Here is a 22,704-nt window from a genome sequence, read left to right on the forward strand (position 1 = left end):
CACATTCCTGCTAACTTCCCCCACCCCCTATTTATCTCTCAGCCCTCTCCCCCACCGCATTTCTGATGAAGGGTTTATGCCCGAAATGTCAATTCTCCTGCTCCTCAGATACTGCCTTTTCCAGCACCACATTCTCTACTCTCATCTCCAATAAGAGACAATATAACCACCATCCCTTGGTATTTCATGATAGCAGGTTTTGAGGAGATTGGTAGCTCAGGTTGAGGTCCTGGATGCAGGTTTGCTCGCTGAGCTGGAAGGTTTGTTTTCAGACAATTCATCATCATACTAGGTAACATCATCAGAGAGTCTCCGGATAAAGCACTGATGGTAATGTCCGCTCTTGATTTGTGTTTAGGTTTCCTTGGGGTGGTGATGTAATTTCCTGTGGTGATGCCATTGGAAATCCTATGGGTGTTCCGTTGGTTTGTCTGTAGGTTTTGTTGTTGAAGGTGAAGAGCGTGGTAAGGCCTACACTATTAGACAAACCAAAGACACATACACTAAACACCACCAACTTCATCAGCAAGGACAATGTCGCCAAACTAGTGGACCTATGCCTTACCACCCACTTCATCGTAAACAGCAAAACCTACAAACAAACCAACGGAACAACGATGGGATCTCCGATATCAGGGTTCTTAGCAGAGGTAGTAATGCAGAGACTCGAACAAACAGCTCTGCCAACTTAAACCCAAACTGTGGTCCACTACGTGGATAACACTTTTGTCATCACGAAATGAAACAAATTAGAGGAAACCTCAAGATTATCAATAATACCCTTAACTAGCATAAAATTCAGAAAAGCGGAGGAAAACAACAACAAACTGCCACTCTCAGATGTTGCAGTCGAGCGAACAGCCAATGGGGAACTTCAAACCAGCATCTACAAGAAAACAATACATACAGACTAAACACTGAACTACTGAAGCAATCTCCTCAACACCCACAAACGAAGCTGCATTAGAACATTATTTCAACCAGCCACCACACACTGCAGCACAAAGGAATAATGAAGAGCAGAGGAAAATCATCTATACAGAGGATTCAAAAATAATGGGTACCCAACAAACACAATCCACCGATTTCTCAGCAACAAACCCAAACAAGCAGCTAAAACATGTCCAGAAACCCTAGCCACTCTCTCCTAAATCAAAGACATCTCAGAAATGACTGCCAGACTACTCAGACCCCTTGGCATCATGGTAGCCAACAAACCCACCAATACACTGAAACAGCAGCTAATGAACTTGAAAGACCTTATAATGACGAAAGCAAAACTAATGTCATTTACAAAATACCTTGCAAGAACTGTAAAAAAATACTACAGTGAACAAACAGGCAGAAAACTAGCCACAAAAGACATGACTCACTCTCACTTCGATCTTTACATACAAACAAGGAAGGACACCACTTCGACTAGGACAATACATCCATCCTAGGACAAGCCAACCAGAGACACATGTGAGAAGTCCTTGAAGCATGACATTCTAACCAGAACTCTATCAACAAACACATTGACTTGGATCCCATTTACCACCCCCGAGAAAAAGAACAAGAAATGGCATAACCAACCCAAGGAAACTTAATCACAAATAGAAAGTGGGCTTCATCTGGAGGCTCACTGATGATGTTACCTAGTATAGTAATGAAATGTCTGAAAACAAATGTTCCAGCTCAGCGAGCAAACCTACATCCAGTATTTAATGACATTACCAATATTGAATCCCTCACCATCACAGCTTACGTGTTACCACTGACTAAAAACTGAACAAAATCATATATACAAAATGGTTGTTCTGTTGTATATATATTAAAACACACAAACAAGTCAGAGACTAGGAAGACTGTGGCGAGTAACTCACACATACATCTGGATGAACTCCAAAAGCACTCAGAAGGCACCATCCAAGACAAAGCAGCTGGCTTGATTGGTACCACAATCACAAACATCCACTCCCTCCACTACCAACGCTCAGCAGCAGCAATATGTACCATCTACAAGCTGCACTGCAAAAATTCCCCTAAGATCCTGAAACAGCATTTTCCAAACCTATTACTACGTCCATCTGGAAAGGCAACTAGGAACAGGCAATAAATGCTGGCCAGTCAGTGCTGTTGCTCATGCCCCACAACTGAACAAAAAGGAATAGGAAAGGTGGCCTGACCATGGCTAACATGTGAAATTAGCAACAGTATTAGATTCAAGGAAGGGGCATATAAATTGACTAAATAAATTTGTGGATTGGGATCAGCTAAGATTTCAGCAAAGGAACACGAATAGACTAATTAAGAGGGGGAGAGCTGAGTATGAGAATAAGCTTACAAAGAACATAGAAACTGTTTATAAAAACTTTGATAGTTATATCAAGGGAAGATACATTATTGAGAACAAATAATACAGATCCCTTGCAGTCAGAAACAGGGAAAGCTATAATGGGGATCAAAGAGTTGGCAGACTGCTTAAACCCATATTTAGGTTTGTCCCGAATAATATCTCAAAAATGCAACTACAGAGATAAAGACACTACCACCACGCCACAAGAGCCCTCTGTGATGCTCTCATTTATTTTTTTTAATATCTCTCACAACCAAATGGTGTTCCAACTACTGAACTTACATGCAAAGGCCCCCAAGGACGACGACATATGAACACCAGAGGTATGGTGCGGCAGGCGGGGGGCGGGACCAAGATGGGGGAGGGCGGAAAGAGGGCAAGATCGAGTCAGGCTTTTCCTAAATAAGACCATAAAACATAGCAGCAGAATTAGCCATAGAGTTTGCTCTGCCATTTGAATGAGGCCGATACATTTGACAATTCTCTTCTCTTACCGTCTCCCCGTAACCATTAAGCCCCTTACCAATCAAAAAGGTCAGTCTTAAATGCACTCAATAACTTGGCTTACAAAGCCCTTTGCGGCAATGGAGTTCCAGATTCATCACCCTCTGGCTGAAGAAATTCCTCCTCATCTCAGCTCTGAAGTGATGTTCCTTCATTCTGAGACTGTGCCCTCATGTCCTAGACTCTCCTACCAGTGGAAACATCATCTCCACATCCATTCCAGCCAGGTGTCTCAGTGTTCTATATGTTTCAATCAAATGTCTCTTCATTCTTCTAAACTCCATCGGGTACAGACTGAGAGACTGCAAATGCTTCTCACATGACAAGCCCATCATCCCCTGGATGATGATGGAGCCTGGAACTAGTCATAATTAGAATGATTGCCAAGCCTGCGTTTGCCTTCCTAACTGCCAATTGAACCTGCATGTTAACCTTAAGACAATTCTGAATTAGTATCCCCTTTGTGCTTCAGAGTTCTGAAGCCTTTCCACATTAGAAACGAGTTTATATTCTATTCTTCCTATTAAAATGCATCTTACCTACATGCATGCCATTTCCCTCCACTTTAATAACTCTTCCATCCTATTCACGTCCTTCCGCAGCCTCCCTGTCTCCTCAATACTATCTGTCCCTTCACCTAATCTTCACATCATCTGCAAACTTAGCAGAGTTGAGGAAAACCTTCTGCACCCAGACAGTGGTGGGTGTATGGAATGCTTTGCCCTAGATGGCAGTGGAGGCCAAGTCTCTGGATACTTTCAAGAAAGAGATGGATACAGCTCTTAAAGATAGTGGAATCAAGGGCTATGGGGATAAGGCAGAAACAGGATACTGATTAAGGATGATCAGCCATGATCATAATGAATGGTGGTGCTGGCTCAAAGGGCCGAATGGCCTACTCCTGCACCTATTGTCTAGTGTTATCAAGGCTCTAAATTCCTCCAGATTGTTAATATGTAACATTATAGTTCTGATCTCAACACAGACCCTGAAACTTGTTACTCACTGGCTGCCATTCTCAAAAAGACACATTTATCCTTACTCTGCCTTCTGTCAGTCAGCAAATTTGCCATCCATGCCAGTACTTTATGCCAACACCAGGGCTCTTATTTTATTTCACAGCCTCCTACATGGCACCTTGCCAAAAACCTTCTGGAAATCCAAATAGATGACCGATAACTCTCGTTGTCTAACTTGCTTTTTATTTCCTCAAGGAACACTCATTTGTATCAAGTAGGCCTCCTCTTGATGAAGCTGGACTGACTCAGCCCTATTCCATCATGTATTTCCAAGTACTCTGCAATTTCACCCTTAATAATGGAATCTAAGATCTCGCGTATAACTGAGGTCAGGCTAACTGGCCTATGGTTTCCTGTCTTCTGCTTCCCTCTCTTCTAAAACAGGGATGTTACATTAGCCATTTTCCAATCCTCTCGCATCCTGCCTGATTCCAGTGATTCCTGGAAGATCACCACCAACACTTCTACATTCTTCTCAGTTATTTGTTTTTCTCTACTTACCTTTTGGAGGGGGTTTGGTCAAGCAGGCAGCAGTGAAGGCACTGACTTGGTGGGTGCTGTGCCTGGATAGAACTCAGGCAGTTGGCTGCACTGCGGAAGGGGCTGGAGGCCCTCGAGTTGGACTCTAGCAGTTGGCAGCGAGACAAGGGATTGAGACAGTGAGCCCAACATGGGGGAGAAATCCAGTCCACTGTGAAGCTAAAGGATGACTGCAATTTGGAACTTACAACTTTATCTGTTATGTACTATAACATACTAAGAAACACCAGATACCCTGTACCTAAGGTGGCGGCATGAATGGCAACATTGTAAACTTTGCATATTTCTCGACTTCAGTACATGTGACAATAATACCCAATTCTAAATCCTTCCGAACTCTGGAGTATAGTCCATGTGGTTTGGGTGATTTATCCACTTTCAGACTTTTTAGCTTTCCAACATCATCTCCTTAGTGATGGCAACTACACTCACCTCTAACACCGTCTCTCTCCAAGTTCTGGTATGCTGCTGGTGTCTTCCACTCTGAAAACCAACGCAAAGTACCTATTCAGTTCCTCCATCATTTCTTTGTTCCCCATTACTACTTCTCCAGCCTCATTTTCCAGTAGTCCAATGTCCACTCTTAGCCCGCACTGAACTTTTAGTGATCCAGAAAAATTCTTCCGATTTTCTTTTATGTTGCGAGTTAGCTTGTATTTGTATTTCATCTTCTTCCCTCTTATTGCTTTTCTAGTTATCCTCTCCTGGTTTTTGAAGGCTTCCCAATCCTTTGATTTCCCATTAATCTTCACCATATTACATATCCTTTCATTTGCTTTTTTGCAGTCTCTAACTTCCCTCATCATCCATGGCTGCCTTGGTCTCCCCTTGGTTTGCTTCTTTTTCCTTGGGATAAGTTTCTGGTCTGCCTCCTGTATTACCTCCAGAAACTTTACCATTGCTGCTCCACTGTCTTCCAGGCTAGGTTCCCCTTCCAATCAACAGAAGTTGTTAGAAAAGTTCAGAGGGTCTGGCAGCACCTGCGAAGAGAAATCGGAGTTAACATTTCGGGTCCGGTGACCCTTGCTCAGATCCACTTTGAAAGGGCGCCAGATCTGAAATGTTAACTCTGATTTCTCTTCACAGATGCTGCCAGGCCTGCTAAACTTTTCCAGCAATTTCTGTTCTTGTTTCCGAATTACAGCATCCGCAGTTCTTTTGATTTTTATCTCTCATCCAATCAATTTTATCCAGCTCCTTCCTCGTGGCTTTTTAGTTACCTTTAATCAATTGTAATAAAGGGCTAAGTGCCCGACACGTGCTCCACGTTTCTATGTTTGCTCTTCATTCTCAAGTCCTATAGAAGTGGCTCGTGTGACTGTTGATTTTCCAAAATTGCCATAGTTGGCTGCAGGAGGACCTCTGTTAGAATATAAATACTTTTATTTATTTTCCATTCTATTTATTTAAATTCTTTACATGTTCCTTTATTTTGAAAGGGAGACAGAAAGCATGAAACTACAGGCCAATTAGCTAAATGGAAGCTATAAATAAAGTGATTATAAAAAGAATTTCAGAAAATTCAAGGTAGAGTTAATATGGTTTAATGAAACAAGGTCTTGATAAACTTTAATGCCATGAAAACTGAGGAACTGACTGCCCTTGGAAATGAGTTGATGAGCTGCTTCTTAAGTCATTGATGAATGTTTACCTGCACCTGTTAGGCAGGGAGTACCAGAAATTTGATCCAATGACTGTGAAGTAACAGTTTCAAGACAGCATGGTGTGTAACTTGGAGATGAGCTTGCAGATCATGGTATTCACACATGTCTGCTGCCCTCGTCTTCCCAGGTAATAGCAGGTTTGAAAGGTACTGTTGAAGAAACATTGGTGTTGCTTCAGTACATCTTGTACAGAATACACTGCTGCAATGTATGTCAGTGGTGGAAGGCATAAATGTTAAAGGCATGAGACAGGGTGTCAAGTCAAGGAGCTGCTTCGTCTCTGGTAACAGTGTGTTTCTTGAGTATTGTTGAAGCTACATCCATCACATTGCTGACTTGTACCTTGGAGATGATGGATACATTTTGGGGAGTCAGGTGGTGAGATATTTATCACAATTGCCAGCTTCTGATCTGTTCTTGTAACCTACAGTATTTATTTTGTGGTATTAACCGGTTGATTGGTTATCAAACCTCATCCTTTGAAACCCTTCTTGGTCAAAGAAACATTTTTTATTTATCCATTAGCACAGCTGTTACACGTCAATTAAGTCTAGTCTAAAAAGTGTGTATTTTATCACTTAATTAATTTACTGGAATTCTTGGAAGATGCTATGGATAAAGAGGAACTGGTGCACTTGAAATTTCAAGACAACATTTGATGAAGTTTCATGCCAAAGCTTATTACAGAAAACAAAAGCTTCTGGTGTAGGAATTAATATATACAGATAGCTGATTGACGCCAGCACTAACCCCTGTACTACACTAGCCGTTGCATCTTTTTTGTTCGCAAGATGCAACAAATAGTGTGCTACAGGGGTTGATGCTGGTGCCTCAGTCATACCACATGGAAGCAGACCCTTTGTTTGGCGGGGTCTAGTTGGACCAATCTCCATCTTGTCCCCACTGTCCTGCTCCTGTCCCATATCCCTGCAAGGTGTTTCTATTCATGTACTCATCCAAATAGAATCAGAGAGTCATAGAGATGTACAGCACAAAAACAGATCCTTCGGTCCAACATGCCCATGCCAACCAGATACCCTAACCTAATCTAGTCTTATTTGCCAGCACCTGGCCCATATCCCTCAAATCCCTTCCTATTCATATACTCATTCAGATAAATTTTAAATGCTGGAATTGTACCAGCCTCCACTACCTTCTCTGGCAGCTCATTCCATACACGCACCACCCTCTGCATGAAAAAGTTGGCCCTTTAGTCCTTTTTATATCTTTCTCCTCTCACCCTAAAGCTATGCCCCTCTCGTTCTGGACTCCCCCACCCCAGGGAAAAGACTTTCTCGATTTACCCTATCTATGCCTCTCATGATTTTATAAACCTCTATAAAGATTACCCCTTAGCCTCAGACGCTTTAGAGAGACCAGCCTATTCAACCTCTTCCTATAGCTCAAATCCTCCAACCCTGGCAACATCCTTGTAAATCTTTTCTGAGCCCTTTCAAGTTTCACAACATTCTTCTGAAAGGAAGACCAGAATTGCACGCAATATTCCAAAAGTGGCCTAACCAATGTCCCGTACAGCCACAACATGATGTCCCAACTCCGTACTCAATATGCTGACCAATAAATGTCTTTTAAATGATGTAATTGTACCCACATCCACCACTTCCACAAGGAAATTAAGTTGTGAAGTGGAAATAAGGAGTTACAAAAAGATGACAGGCGATTCTGTGACAGCAAACGTGACTCCACTGCGGTATTTGCCTCCCAGATACCAGGGTCAGGGATGTGCCAGAGCAGTTGCAAGGTATTTTAAAAGGGGAGGGCAAACAGTCAGTAGTCCTAGTACATGTCAGGTACCAACAACATGGATTTAAAAATAAAGGTCTTGCAACAGGAATTGAGAGAATTAGGTAACATATTAAAGAGGAAGACCACTAAAGTTGTCATCTCTGGATTACTCCTGGAGCCACAAGCTACTGAGAATAGGAATAGGAACATACTTCAGATGAATAGGTGGCAGCTTCTGGCAGGGGTGGCAACCTCTACACACTGGATGGATTGCACTTGAAACATATTGGGTCCAATATCTTTGCCTGGATGTTTGCCTGTGCTGTTGAGGAAGTGTTAAACTAATTTGGCAGGCGGATGGAGCACGCAATAGATGTGAAGTTGAAAGCAAGATCTAGTCAGGTGTAGGAGGAATGCCGGGACAGTCCAGTAAATCGAGAAGACAGGGTAGGATTAGACACATGGGAGGTCTGGAAAGCTAAACTGTATCTATTTTAATGCAAGGAACTTGACTGGTAAGGCAGATGAACTTACAGCATTGATGAGCTTATGGGAATGGTATTGCAATCACTGAGACATGGTTGAAAGACAGACAGAACTGGCAACTCCATATTTTAGGGTATAGAAGTCTCAGGGGAAATAAAGAAGATGTAAGAAAATGGGAGCATTGCATCATGGAATCAAGGAAACCATCAGTGCAATAATGATGGAGTGCATCCTAGACGGACCAGCAAATGAGGCCATCTGGGTAGGGGTTAGATTTGCACAGGCTACGCTTGTATCTATTCAAATTTAGAAGAGTGATAGTCAATGTTATTGAAATATACATGATCTTGCAGGGCCTTGACAAGGTGGATGTGGAACTGGATGTTCACGTTTGCTGGAGAATTTCACTCATTTAAGTGACAGTCGGGAGAATTCATTTTCACAGATGGTTTGGAATCTTTGGAACTTTATCTCTCAAAAGAGTTGGGGGAAAAGAACGTCATTGAATATTTTGAAAGCAGGATAGATAGATTCTTGATAAGCAACAGGGCAAAAAGTTACCCATGACAAGTTGGAATGTGGAGTAAGGAGCGAGTGGCCTACACTGCTACTGATTCCTCTTTTAAATATGTTTATATGTAATATACATACATTCGCTTATAACATGATAGCTCTTTTCAAAGCCATACACTTGATAACTTAAATCTTTATTTTGTTGGAAAAATAGACAGACATAGGAGTTTATTAAATAATGAGCAAATCTCACATGGTCTATGTGTACTCCTCATTCTAAGCCTTTATTCAGTACGGAATCTTGCTTTTCATTTTTAAAACTTTTGACTCCAGCAGAGAAGTCAGTAAACAGCAAAATTTGGCATCTCGTTAAACTAATCAGCTTATTCAGTAGAAAATTATTTAATAAATCAATAAACCCTTAGCAGGTAAATAATTTACCTTAGAGTGTGGTTCTAAATCAAGCCTTTAAATATTTGAATTTGTAACACCAAATTATTTTCATAATCATTTATTGAGTCCCAGATTTTGCTCTGTTAACTAAAATTAAGTTGATGAAATGTCACTCAATTTGCATTGAATACAAACAGCAAAGATAGGACATAAATACAGGATAGGTGCAAAATCAAAACTCCATGACAAAAATCAGCTGATAGCAAGATAACAGCAAATTATTTAAAATTGGAATAGCAAATAATTACTGAATAACTTTTTTATGGATTCTTTAGAGTGGATTTTAACTTGTCAGCAGGTGGCCAGAGATGACAGTGGGCAGTTATGATGCAACCGGGTTATAATCTGGTTTAACATTTTGGACATGGACATTTTCATTCTAATGACTGTACTGTTAGAATTTCACTGATTTTTCCTTTTTTTTATTGTTATTCCTTTTATCAATTTTCATTTGGAGCTGAAGCTAACTTGAGGACCTTGAAGAAACAGGTTGTGACAAAAGGAAATGAACAAACCAGACAAGCTTTTGTTTGTTCAATACCAGGGAATTGGTTCCAGCAAGTCTAGAAGAGATCCTATGTTTAAGCAGATGGTATATGCTGTATAATAACTGAGATGTTAGGTTGAAACAGTCTATTATTCAGGATAGAACCAGAGTTGAAGTTTTTTTCAACTGACAACAGCATGAAAATTTAAAAGCTTCTGGCTAATTTCCCCTCCAACTTTCAGAAGCCCAAAGAGTTCAAAGCTGAGTTAGATGTATTACTACCCATACTTGAATGAATACAAAAATATGTAGTGTTTCCAGAAAAGCAACTAATAAGTCCATACCTATGCCTGTGAAATGTATCATGAAATTGTTTATGTAATCTAGTAAAGTTTTATTATTTTTGTAAATTTATGGCTGTACTTTTTATCTGCTTACGTTATTACATATTTAATAAATTATTTTATTTAAGAAACAAAACCGTTTTCCAGAACTAAATTATTTGCAAAGCGTGGTACCGATTATACAACTGGAACCAACTGGAGTTACTATCGTGGGTCTTCGACAGTTTTAATTTTACTGTTGTAAATAGAGGCAGAAAGGTTGACTTGGTTCAGTTGCCAATCTGTGTCATAACAGTAAATAAGTTATGACAATGGCAGGAAGCAGTTTACAGGATAGCAATCTGATGACATGATTGATAATGATCTAATAACTCATTATTGCACTGACTTATTACCATGCATTCTGTTTTATTTTTATCACTGCACAATAGACATACTGTAGAACTGACACCATATGGTATCCTGGCATCATTGCCATTTCATCTAAGGTTTCTTTTAAACCTGACATTGAGTGAGAAACAAAAGTGTGGTTAAATTGCAGTTATTTTCGAACAAGCAGAATGTTCATTACATACATGTCTCTCCCAAAACCATCAGCAGAGGAAATTTGAAAAGCTTGCTATTTTAGGCATCTGTTATCAGTGAGTAATCATCCTCCTTTTTGACCTCACTAAGTGCTTAATTTAAACTTATGCACTGCCAAGTTTTTGGTTTTCAACCTATCTTCATTCTGAAGCAACTTTTAGTGACACCAACTGTGGGGAAACTGCATTCATGTGTTCACTTGTAAACGTGCATATGGATGGTTCAAGAGCCTCTACGTTATTGATTCATGTGCGAACTGCGCACGTGCACGGAATAGACGTGACACTGAAACAGCGTTTGGTAGCAGAAAAGATGACTACCATTAAAGGGAGTGGTGGTGGGAGTGGGTGTTGTACTGGAGGGGGCTCTCCTATTCTTTGAACCTCCCCACCCCATCCTACCCAATCTATTTTCTTCCCTGGCTTTGTCTCTTGCTCTCTATCTCCCTCACCCACTGCCCCACTACTCCGGTTCTCTCCAGGGTCCAGATATTGACACCCTACCCCTGATACTCCTGACTTTCAACCTGTCATGATCTCCCACTCCTCCTGGGTCCTGACCTCTCACCTCTTCACCCAGTTTCCAACCTCCAGTGAAACATTCATGATTGAAAACATAAAAATAAATCTTATTCACAAGTGCATGTATAAGCACCTTCCAACAGCATAGTGCACATGCTTCTCTTGTCAACAAATACAGCCTAATTCTTAAAACCAATAAAGTTACAGAGTCAGAGTCACAGAGCTGTACAGCACAGAAACAGATCCTTCAGTCCAACTTGTCGCAGCCGACCAGATATCGTAAACTAATCTAGTCCCATTTGCCAGCACTTGGCCCATATCCCTCTAATCTCTTCCTATTCTATTACCCATCCAGATGCCTTTTAAATGTTGTAATTGTACGAGCCTCCACTACTTCGTCTGGCAGCTCATTCCATACACGCACTACCCTGTGTGTGGGAAATGCTGCCCCTTTAGGTCCCTTTTAAATCTTTTCCCCCTCACCCTAAACCTAGCCTTCTAGTTCTTGAATCCACCCACTACAGGGAAAAGACCGTGTCTACTTATCCTATCCATGCTCCTCATGATTTATGAACCTCTACAAGATCACCTCTCAGCCTCCGAAACTCCAGGGAAAACAACCCTAGTCTATTCAACCTCTCCCTAAAATCCTCCAACCCTAGCAACATCCTTGTAAATCTTTTCTGAATCCTTTCAAGTTTCACAACATCCTTCTGATAGGAAGGAGACCAGAATTGCACGCAATATTCCAAAAGTGGCCTAACCAATGTGCTGCAACATGACCTTCCAGCTCCTGCACTCAATACTCTGACCAATAAGGGAAAGCATACCAAACACCTTCGCTATCCTACCTACCTGCGAATCCCCTTTCAAGGAGCTATGAACCTGCACTCCAAGGTCTCTTTGTTCCGCAACACTCCCTGGGACCTTACTATTAAGTGTATAAGTCCTGTTAAGGTTTGCTTTCCTAAGATGCAGCACCTCACATTTATCTAAATTAAACTCCATCTGCCACCCCTCAGCCCATTGGCCCATCTGATCAAGAACCCGTAATAATGAGTTAACCTTCTGTCCACTACACCTCCAATTTTGGTGTCATCTGCACACTTACTAACTATACCTCCTATGTTCACAAGCAAATCATTTATATAAATGATGAAAAGCAGTGGTCCCAGCACCGATCCTCATGGCACTCCACTGGTCACAGTACTCCAGTCTGAAAAACAACCCTCCACCATCGTCCTCTGTCTTCGAGTCAGTTGTGTATCCAAATGTATTTCAAGAGATCTAACCTTGAAAACCAGTCTCCCATGGGGAATCTTGTCGTTCACCTTACTGAACTCCATATAGATCAGGTCCAATGCTCTGCCCTCATCAAACATCTTTGTTACTAGAGGAAGTCACTCGTGTAGTACGAGCATTGTTTCGGCAATTTAATGATCATAATAACGCCACTCCAATGTGCATATGCAAAAGCTGAAAGATTTCTTCAGTGAAAAGCATGAATATACCAAGGAAAATAATCCTGGTATGTTCTTCAGGCTTACAGAAAGATAAATATTTTCAAAACAGATAAAAGCAAAGATCAAGACTAGCAGTAACATTGTCACAAGATCAGAATGAAAATAGCTGAAATTAAATTTCATTGAGTAACTATGTTAAAATCTGAACAATGGCAGACAACTATTTGTATGGATGCTTTTCACTTTCCTGGAAAACTTCAGACTCATGGTGAGAAAAAAGTAGTATTGTTACTTTTATGTGAAACATTTCAGAACATAAATGAGAACATACACTCTGGTAACTTCACCCAAATTACTTATTTTAAACACAATTTGAACAACTGCAGCACTGCTATGTGGAATATTTTTTTAAAATCTGGCTGATCCACAAGCACCCACTTTGTCCACCAATGATGCTCCATAGCAGCAGTGAATACCATCTGCAAGATGCACTGCAGAAATTCACCTAAGATCCTTAGACAACACTTCCAAATCCACGACCACTTCCATGTTAAAGCACAAAGGGCAGTAAATACCTGGAGACACCTCAACCTGCAAACTCCTCTCCATGCCACTCATCATCCTGACTTGGAAGTATATCGCCATTGTTTCACTGTTGCTAGGTCACGATCCCTAAGTGCACTGTGGCTCAACCTATGTGGATTACAGCGATTCAAGGCAGCAGCTCACAACACCTTCTTAAAGGCAACTAGGAGTGGGCAAAAAGGCTGGCCAGCCAGCTACGTGCATGTCCCATGAATGAATTTTAAAAATGAGACTTCATTCCTACAAAAAAATTGTGTTAACAAATCAGTATCATGCTCAATATTCCACAAACTAAACAAGTGTTTTAACTACAGAATCTATAGTAGAAAAGAATGTAATTTGAGAATTTAGAGCTCTGGCAAGAATCTAAGGCATGCCGTTATAGTGTCCCAAAAGTGACCCACCTTTAGGACGCAAAATTAAAATGAATCCCAAGTTACATATAAGCATACTTTGAGCTAAGCCAGTGTTGTACTAATTCTCATTTCGGGTCATTGTCCTGAACAAAAATCCATAAATATTTTATTCAACTATTCAGACAGAAATTAGACAAAGTTTTGAATATGCCAAAATTTCATTAATCAAAGTGTTTAACTTAAAACACTTTGGTGCAGATGGCTCTAGCTTTTCTACAGGTTATCTCATGAGTAAAAGAATAACAGTAGGTTACCAACCAATGCAAAACCCAAGCAGGGGAGTTTCAAAAACAGAAATTGCTGGAAAAGTTCTGAGGAAGGGTCACTCAACCTGCAACATTAACCCTGATTCCTCTCCATAGGTGCTGTCAGACCTGCTGAGCTTTTCTAGCAATTTCTGTTTCTGATTTACAGCATCCGCAGTGCTTTCGGTTTTTATTTAGGGGACAGTTTCAGTCCAGTATGGAAAAAACATTGTTTGCTGTCAAGATGCAGCTGCTTCAACATAATCTGCTTAAATAAAGCCACAAGCTTCATGGAACAGACAGCAGAATTAAGGGAGAGAGCCATTGCACTGGACACTAATAATGACTGCAGCACTCCACTATCTACAAGACATACCTAAAATGATGCACAACCAATGAAAGTGAAAATATTAAAGCTGAAGTGACCACAAGATCCCTGATGGAAGGCCCTGCTGGCGGATCATAAATTAATCTAAATACAACTCCGTTACCTGCTAAGTGTTTTGATTCAAAAGGTAATGAAATACACATATTGATTAGCTTTGTAAAATATCTAAAATGCAACAGCACTTTATGACAAAAACATGAGACACCAGAAATACTCAAGAGTAGCAGCAGCATCTGTGACCTTTTATCAGAATTAAAAATATTTACATAACTGCAGAGAAAAGGGGAAGGTCAAAAGTAAAGGTCTGTGATACAGTCAAAAATTGGAGAGATACATTATAAATAGGGTGATGGTGAAAGGCAGAAGGAAATAAGCCATAAACTTAAGATGGATGCAGAGGGATAAATAAGGAAAAATTAGGCAGTTGCATAACTTATTTCCAGAGAACACAATTTAAACCTATACAATAAAAACACAATACCACCCTAGAAGCTTGACTTTTAAGTGTAATATTAGAACAAAACTGGGATGAAGGAACTAAGTGCATTGAAGCCAATTTTGTAATATAGGTAGGTAGAAAAGCAAGCTATGAGGTGCATATAAACAACCTCAGAGATTTTGGTAAGTTGTGACTGCACAAACTTTCCCAGATGAAGGGTAATGTGGGAACATGTGAGGTTGTTCACTTTGTAAAGTAGAAGGATGAATCTTACTTAAATGGACTCAAGCCACAGCAAGTTGCAAGTGCAGCAGGATCGATGCGTCTGTGTACATGAATCACATTCCAAAGCAAGTAGATACAGCAAGTAGGCAAGAAACATTGGAATTCATTGCAAGGGGAACAGAATATTGACATAAAGTTAGGGTTACAACTTTACAGGGCATTGGGGAGATCATACCTGCTTACCATGTGTTTCTGGTCTCCTTATTTAAGGTATATACTTAATACTTTTAGAAGCAGTTCAGAGAAGGTTCTGAAGAGATAACCTGATAAAGGACAGTTGGGCTTATGTTCACTGGAGATTTGAAGAATATGCTCTTTAATTTTAATCATTATTTGATGTTATATGGCCATCTGATATTCGTTCTTCCTCTTTCATTCATAACCTCAATTGCTTTTTCAATCATTGCCAGGACAACGTTATTGCGTCTTCATTCCCAATGTCTGTATTTCAGAATTGTTTAGTCTCTAAAATGTACTAAACCAATCTTTTGATACCTCAACTTTTGACTCTTGATCTTACCAACTCATTTGTCTTTCTATCTAACCAACCAAGACAATCTTACTGAAACAAAAAATTCTGAGGGTGTTTGACAGAGTAAATACAAAGACTTGCTTTCCTTTGAGGAGCAATCTAGAACTGTACAGGATAGGGTAGAGACACCAATTAAAAACAAGTCTCCCAAATGAGATAAGCATGAAGAATCTCTTCTTTCCAAACACCATTATCTTTGTCATGCTCTTCCACAGAAAAGAGTAGAAGTTGAGTCATTTAATGTATTCAAGGAATACTGCACACAGGCAGAGAGAAGCATGGACTTGATGGTATAGTCAGAGGTCATGACCTTCGTGAATGGGGATGGGGATGGAAAAGAGGCCAAATAGGACTAAATGGCCCATTAGCTACATTAACAACTTCTAACATGAAACTTGCAAACATGTTAGGTGAATTTTGTTCTGCTCAAATAACGGTCTGTATTTAATGTCTCCAGCAACAACCTCTTACTGCCAACGGCGACTATGAATACATTAAAAGAGTTGGTCCACTAACAGTATTACAAAGATCCTCAATAACGCAGTTACTCGCTGCAGATGACAGATCACCTGCGTTTTGTTTGCAATACATACAGAAATAGAAGGCGATAGTTTTCCCCGATTCAGGCTTTAGGTTGTGCGAAACATTCCCTAGGCCCGGCCAGTGACAGGATTCCGGAGGCTGGAAACAGAACCAGTTATAAGTCAAATTTCTCCACTCATGGGCCAGTGACAGCGGCTCATACTGTAGGTATTGCAGCTACTTCGACGGCCTGGAACAAGCATTCAGTTGCGATGTACAGCGGTTACTTCTCAAGCCCTCGCTTCCTCCTCTCTCCCTCATCTCCCAACAGCCTCACTCCAGCAGTAAAACAGCCCACAAGAGAGAAAGACGTCACTGAGGGGCCAATAACCAATCAGCAACCAAACTATCACTGCGAGAGGGAGGGGCAAATTGGGGGCGATGGAGGGTAACAGATGAAGGGCACAGAAACTATGAACAATAGATGAGAAGGAGTTGAACACGACCAACAGAAAACAAAGTAGTGTGCTCAGCTGGACAGTAGAGGAAAAATATCACATCTGGAGAATAGAAAAGTGAAGTCAGGCTAAAAACAGGATACAATTCAAGTGCAAGAGTAGTGGAGGCTAGGGAGAGGACTAGAAAATACAGGGAGGAGATAAGGACTTAGGAAATGGAGGAAGAACGGAAAGATAAAGGGTGAGGTATAAAGCGAGAGAAGGGAAAAATAAGAGGACACAGTTTTCAGAAAATGATTGGAAGAATAAAATCGGGGAAAAGAACAGGAACAGAAAAGGGCATTAAAGGGAGAAAATGATATGAGAAGTAGAGCAAGAGAATGGAGAGGCAAAAAAGGAGAGAAGTGTGGAAAAATGTATAAGGTAGGTGTAAGGAGTCAGAACAGAAGGATGGTAAGGAAGAAAAGGGAACATGGAAGTAGAGATGAGATGAAAGAGGTTGACTTAGTACTCAAAGAGAGTATAAAGGGAGAAACTGAGAATGGGGGAAACAAAGGAGAAACAATGGAGAAGCAAATGCAGTAGAGAAAGAGAAGGAAATGACAGTCAGGCTGTGTGATTGGGAGAGATGTGATGATAACAGCAAAAGGGAGAAATGCAAGAAAAGATATGGGAGAAAAGAGACATTAAAGATCATTGCTGTGACGGTGTAACAAGATGAGGATAAAACTGGAAGTAAAAGGTGATGATGGAGAGTATTGAAGAACAACAGAAGAAGAGTAAAGGGAATGGAGGAAATGGAAACATAAGCAGAAAGAGAGGGAGTGGGCATGGTAAGAAGAGATCCAACAGAGGGAAATTTGCAAGAATAGCTGGCAAAACAAAAATAAGATTCTGGAAAGAGTGAGAGGATAGAAAATGGGTTACTAAAAGGAGGGTGAGACACAGGCAGAATAGTGAACTGGGAAAGGAAAGACAGTGAGACAAAGACATCTAATAGAGCAAAAGAAGAGAGAAGAGAAACCTGGAAATGAAAACAGAGAAAACAGAAAGAAAATAAAGTGGACAAGGGGGGAGAAAAGGAAGAAAGGAATTGGGAAAATCTCAGTCGAGATCAATATATTTTAAAATGAAATTCAAACTCCATGTCCTATATTTCCCATTAAAAGAAAATCTTATGTGGTACAGAGTTAAAATGAATGTACTATTGACTTCACACTATCTTTCTAAACATGTATACTTTAGATTTTAGATTAAATTAAATCCCCTACAGTGTGGAAACAGGCCCCTCGGCCCAACAAGCCCACATCGACCGTCCGAGGAGTAACCAACCCAGACCCATTTCCCTCTGACTAATGCACCTAACACTATGGGCAATTTAACATGGCCAGTTCACCTGACCTGGGATACCCTAAAATCAAACTGGTTGTCATGCCTGTTTCTGTGAGATTACACAGGTATATTACAACATCAAAATAGAATTCTAGTAATCTAGCTCCATAGCAAATTGTCTTACTTAGGATATCTAAGTCAGAGATTTAAGCAAATTAACTTTACCTTCAAAACATTCCTCTGAATCTAGAACCCATATGAATAATTTATATTTCCAAAAGGGACAACTGTAATCTTAATACTTGCTGGCTTTATTATTAAGCGAAGGGGGAATCACTTTTTGTTTACTGTTGGCACACCTCTCACTCTAAATCCTTTAAGTAATTGTTGACCATATTTTGAGTTGTAATTAATATAGTTTCATTGAGCTGTTTCTTAAATCCAGATTTGTTTTCCCTTCTACCTTGCATTTAAAAATTCAATTCCCAAAACTAAAAGTTCCATTGCCTAAACATACAAGCCCTAATATGATCCCACCTGACATTATTGCTAGTAAGGTCCCAAACTGAAATCTGGCTTGATATATCATATCTGGTTTTAACAAAGTGGTCTGTCACTAAAACAAGCACGCAGTATTGCTAATTTGGCTTCAATAATAAAACAGAAGTTTATTAAACATAGAAATAGAAGATAAATAAATTGTTTGGATCTATTTTGCATATAACACAGCTTTACAGATTTGAAACTCATGGCAGAAATATGAATCCCAAAAGCACTTCTTTCCAAATCTTTCCTGTCTAGTATCCAAAAGCTGGACTCGTACAACACTGAAATCAAAGATCAAAATCTCTTTCTGCAATACCTCAATAGACTTAATTGTGATTTCAACTCCCAGTTTGGAAAATCTGATAGAACTTTCATACATTTGTTATTCAACTTCAAATAACCTCTTCAGGGTTTTATCTAAGCTGTTGAGTCTTTCATTTGTCCGAATACCATTATAGTTTCACTTCCTTCATGTGTAAATCACAAAACCTTTCTTTAAAAGTTGCATTCTCAGGTTAGCTGTAACAATTGATGTTAGCTAGACAATATGTTAAAGGTGTTAGCCCCTTGTATTCTTTGTCTAAGACATGATGGTTAGATTGATTCTAATCTAAAAAGTGAGATAACAGAGTTTTACATGAATTCATGCAGTTTTTGAGTTCAGAGTTTTACATGAATTCATGCAGTTTTTGAGCGAAGTACAACATAACTTTGCAAGTACAAATTCAGCCCACAAAATATATAAGTGCATGTGGGTCTTTGTGTCTGTGTGTCTCTGGGTTGGGGGTTGTGAGTGTGAGAGAGAGTGTATATGTGTGTGTGTGTAGTGAGTGTAGAGTGTTTTAAGTTTGTGAGGGGGTGCATGTGTGTGTGTGGGAGTGTGTGTGCGTGTCGGGATGGGGGATTGTGAGTGTCTGTGAGAGAGACTGTATAGGTGTGTGCATGAGTATTGCGTGGTCTAAGTCTCTGAGAGGATGCCTGTGAGAGTGTGGGAGTTTGTGTGTCTGTAAGGGTGTGTGTGAGTGTCTGTGTGCGTGTCTGTGTATATGTGTATCAGTGTGTATAGGAGTGTGTCTGTGTGTGTGTATAATGCAATGGTGGTCACCTGTAATGTGACATTAACCCAAAGTCCCAGTTGAGGCCCTCCCTATGGGTACCGAACTTAGCTATCAGCCTCTGCTTGGCCACGTTTTGCTGCTGCCTGTCCCGAAGTCCGCCTTGGAGGATGGTCACGCGAAGGTCCAAGGTCAAATGTCCTTGACCACTGAAGTGTTCCCCAACTGGGAGGGAACACTCCTGTCTGTTGATTGTTGTGCGGTGCCAATTCATCCGTTGTCATAACCTTTGCTCAGTTTCCCCAATGTACCATGCCTCAGGGCATCATTATCTGCAACATATAAGATAGACAATGTTGGCTGAGTCACATGAGTACCTGCCACGTACAAGGTGGGAGGTGTCCCTACGTGTAATGGTGGTATCCATGTCTACACTCTGACACGTCTTGCAGCGCCTATCGTGATAGGGTTGTATGGAGTTGTCCTGAGAACTGGGCAGCTTGCTACGAACAATGATTTGTTTGAGGTTTGGCGTTTGTTTAAAGGCAAGCAGTGGAGGTGTGGGGAAGGTCTTGGCGAGGTGCTCATCCTCATTGATAATGTGTTGCAGGTCACAAAGAACATGGTGTAGTTTTTCAGCTCCTGGGAAATACTGAACAACAAAGGGTACCCTGTCGGTTGCAGCATGTGTCTGTCTCCTGAGGAGATCATTACAGTTCCTTGCTGTAGTATGTCGGAACTGGCAGTCAATGAGTTGAGCATTGTACCCCATTCTTGTGAGGGCATCCCTGTGTACTTCCAGGTGTCCGTCACATTCCTCCTCATCTGAGCAGATCCAGTGTACGCATATCGCTTGTCCATAGGGGATGGCTGTTTTAATATGTTTTGGGTGGAAGCTGGAGAAGTGTAGCATTGTGAGGTTATCTGTGGGCTTGCAGTAGAGTGTGGTGCTGAGGTGTCCATCTTTGATGGAGATGCATGTGTCCAAGAACGAGACATATAGTCGAGAGTAGTCCATGGTGGGTTTGATGGTGGGATGAAACTTGTTGATATCACTGTGTAGTTTTATCAGTGACTCTTCGCCATGGGTCCAGAGGAAGAAAATGTCGTCAATGTACCTGGATTATAATGTTGGTTGGAGATCTGGCGTAGAGAAGTAGTCTTGTTTGAACTTGTGCATAAAGAGGTTGGCATATTGGGGTGCAAATTTGGTCCCCATGGCAGATCCACATGTCTGGATAAGAACTGGTTGTCAAAGATGAAGACGTTGTGATCGAGGATAAAGCGGATGAGTTGTAGGACGGTGTTTGGAGATTGGCAGTTGTTGTGGTTGAGTTTACACAAGAAAATTGTGTAATAGCAGCACCATTCAAATCACTGGAACCAGAATTGCATTATAGCCTATACAGGTCAGGAAAGTTCACGTTCTACAAATAATGGTCTAATTCTTCAAGTGCGTTATAGCCAATTCATGTTGAAGAAACACGTGTTATAGCAGAACCGACTATATGAATTTTTACAGTAAAGATTGATTACCATCTATCTCATTAATTAGATTGACTAATTCTAGCCTTTGTCTCAAGCTGGAGAATGATCCCTTTGTGTCATCTTGATCTCCAGACTTTCATGGCCCCTGGCTGATTCTTGGAATACTCAAGTCTATTATCTCCAGGCAGTATTGATCAGATGACCACATCATCAGTAATTCCACTATTCATACAAATGCTTCGACATTAAGAGCCATAGCTGCAAAATGAATTGCCTTCCCTTTTTTTTAACCAACTCTCATCAGTCGCGGCTATTATTTGTTGTTTGATTTATCACACAGCTATATCATATGTGAATTAACAATTAGTTAACTAGATATGAAATAGGAGCAGACATAGACCAATTAACCTCTCAAGCCTGTTCTGACATTCAATAAGATCATAGCTGATCTATCTGGGTCTGAAGTTTCACATTCTAATTCGTCTTTTGAGTTTTATTCACTTGTAAGGCATGGGCATCACTGACTGGCCAGCATTTATTGCTCATTCCTAGTTGCCCTAGAGAAGGTTGTGGTGAGCTGCCTTCTTGAACCATTGTAGTTCATGTGCTAAACGTTGTCCCACAGTGCCAGTAGGGAGGAAATTCCAGGAGTTTGACCATGCAACAGTGTAGAACAGTGTTTTATTTCCAGGTCAGAATGGTAAATGACTTGGAGGGAAATTTACAAGTGATGATGTTACCTTGTATCTGCTGTCCTTGTTCTTATAGATGGAAGTGCTTGTGGGTTTGGAAGTTGCTATCTCAGGACATTTGGTGGATTTCTGCAGTGCATCCTGTAAATGGTACACACTGCTGCTACTGAATGTCAGTGGTGGAGATAGTGGATGTTCTTTGGTGTAGTGCCAATTAAGCGGGCTGCTTTGTTCTGGATGGTGTCAAACTTCTTGTTGTTGGAGCTGCACACATCCAGGCAACAGGGGAGTAATCCATCGTACTCCTGACTTATGCCTTGAAGATGATGGACAGGCTTTGGAGAATCAGGAGGTAAATTACATATTAGAGTATTCCTAGCTTCTGACATACTGTTGGGAGCCACTGTGTTTATGTGGTGAGTCCAGTTCAGTTTCTGTTCAATGGCAACCCCCAGGATGTTGACAATACGAGATTCAATGATGGTAACATTACTGAATATCAAAGGAGGTTATTAGATTGTCTGCTGTTGGAAATATGAGCTGAAAATGTGTTGCTGGAAAAGCGCAGCAGGTCAGGCAGCATCCAAGGAGCAGGAGAATCAACGTTTCGGGCATGAACCTTCTTCAGGAATTCTCCTGCTCCTTGGATGCTGCACTTTTCCAGCAACACATTTTCAGCTCTAATCTCCAGCATCTGCAGTCCTCACTTTCTCCTGCTATTGGAAATATGTCCACTTTCTCATGACCATTCAGAATCTTATACATTTCAATTAAGCCATCCCTCACTCTTATGAACTCCAGTGGAAATAAAGCGAGGCTACTGAAGCTATGCTAACAAGACTCATTCCAGATCATAGTTTAGAAAACCTCATCTGAACCGTTTTTAATGCATTTACAGCCTTCCTTAAACAAGGAGACCTAAAGTGTGCACAGTATTTGAGATGTAATCTCATGAATGTCCTGTATAACTGAACCATAATGTCCTAAACGTTATGGTCAGTTGCATTCATAATAAGGAAGAGCATCCAATTAGCTTTCTTAATTACATGCTGGACTTG

General features: G+C 40.7%; 1 protein-coding gene across 4 annotated transcripts in view; it reads right to left on the reverse strand.

Moving 5' to 3' along the window:
* pja2 (praja ring finger ubiquitin ligase 2) overlaps window positions 1–16,407 on the reverse strand; it is a 96,326-nt gene extending 79,919 nt beyond the window's left edge. For 3 of the 4 annotated variants that reach the window (XR_009645549.1, XM_060837272.1, XM_060837258.1), the window contains exon 1: window positions 16,147–16,407. The gene's annotated coding sequence lies outside the window, so the exon portion shown is untranslated. The remainder of the gene's footprint in view (window positions 1–16,146) is intronic. The other variant, XM_060837282.1, reaches the window with a different exon arrangement.
* Between the last annotated feature and the right edge of the window lie 6,297 nt (window positions 16,408–22,704).

The sequence above is a fragment of the Hemiscyllium ocellatum genome, chromosome 2 (genome assembly GCF_020745735.1).
Source record: "Hemiscyllium ocellatum isolate sHemOce1 chromosome 2, sHemOce1.pat.X.cur, whole genome shotgun sequence".
Classification (NCBI taxonomy): domain Eukaryota; kingdom Metazoa; phylum Chordata; class Chondrichthyes; order Orectolobiformes; family Hemiscylliidae; genus Hemiscyllium; species Hemiscyllium ocellatum.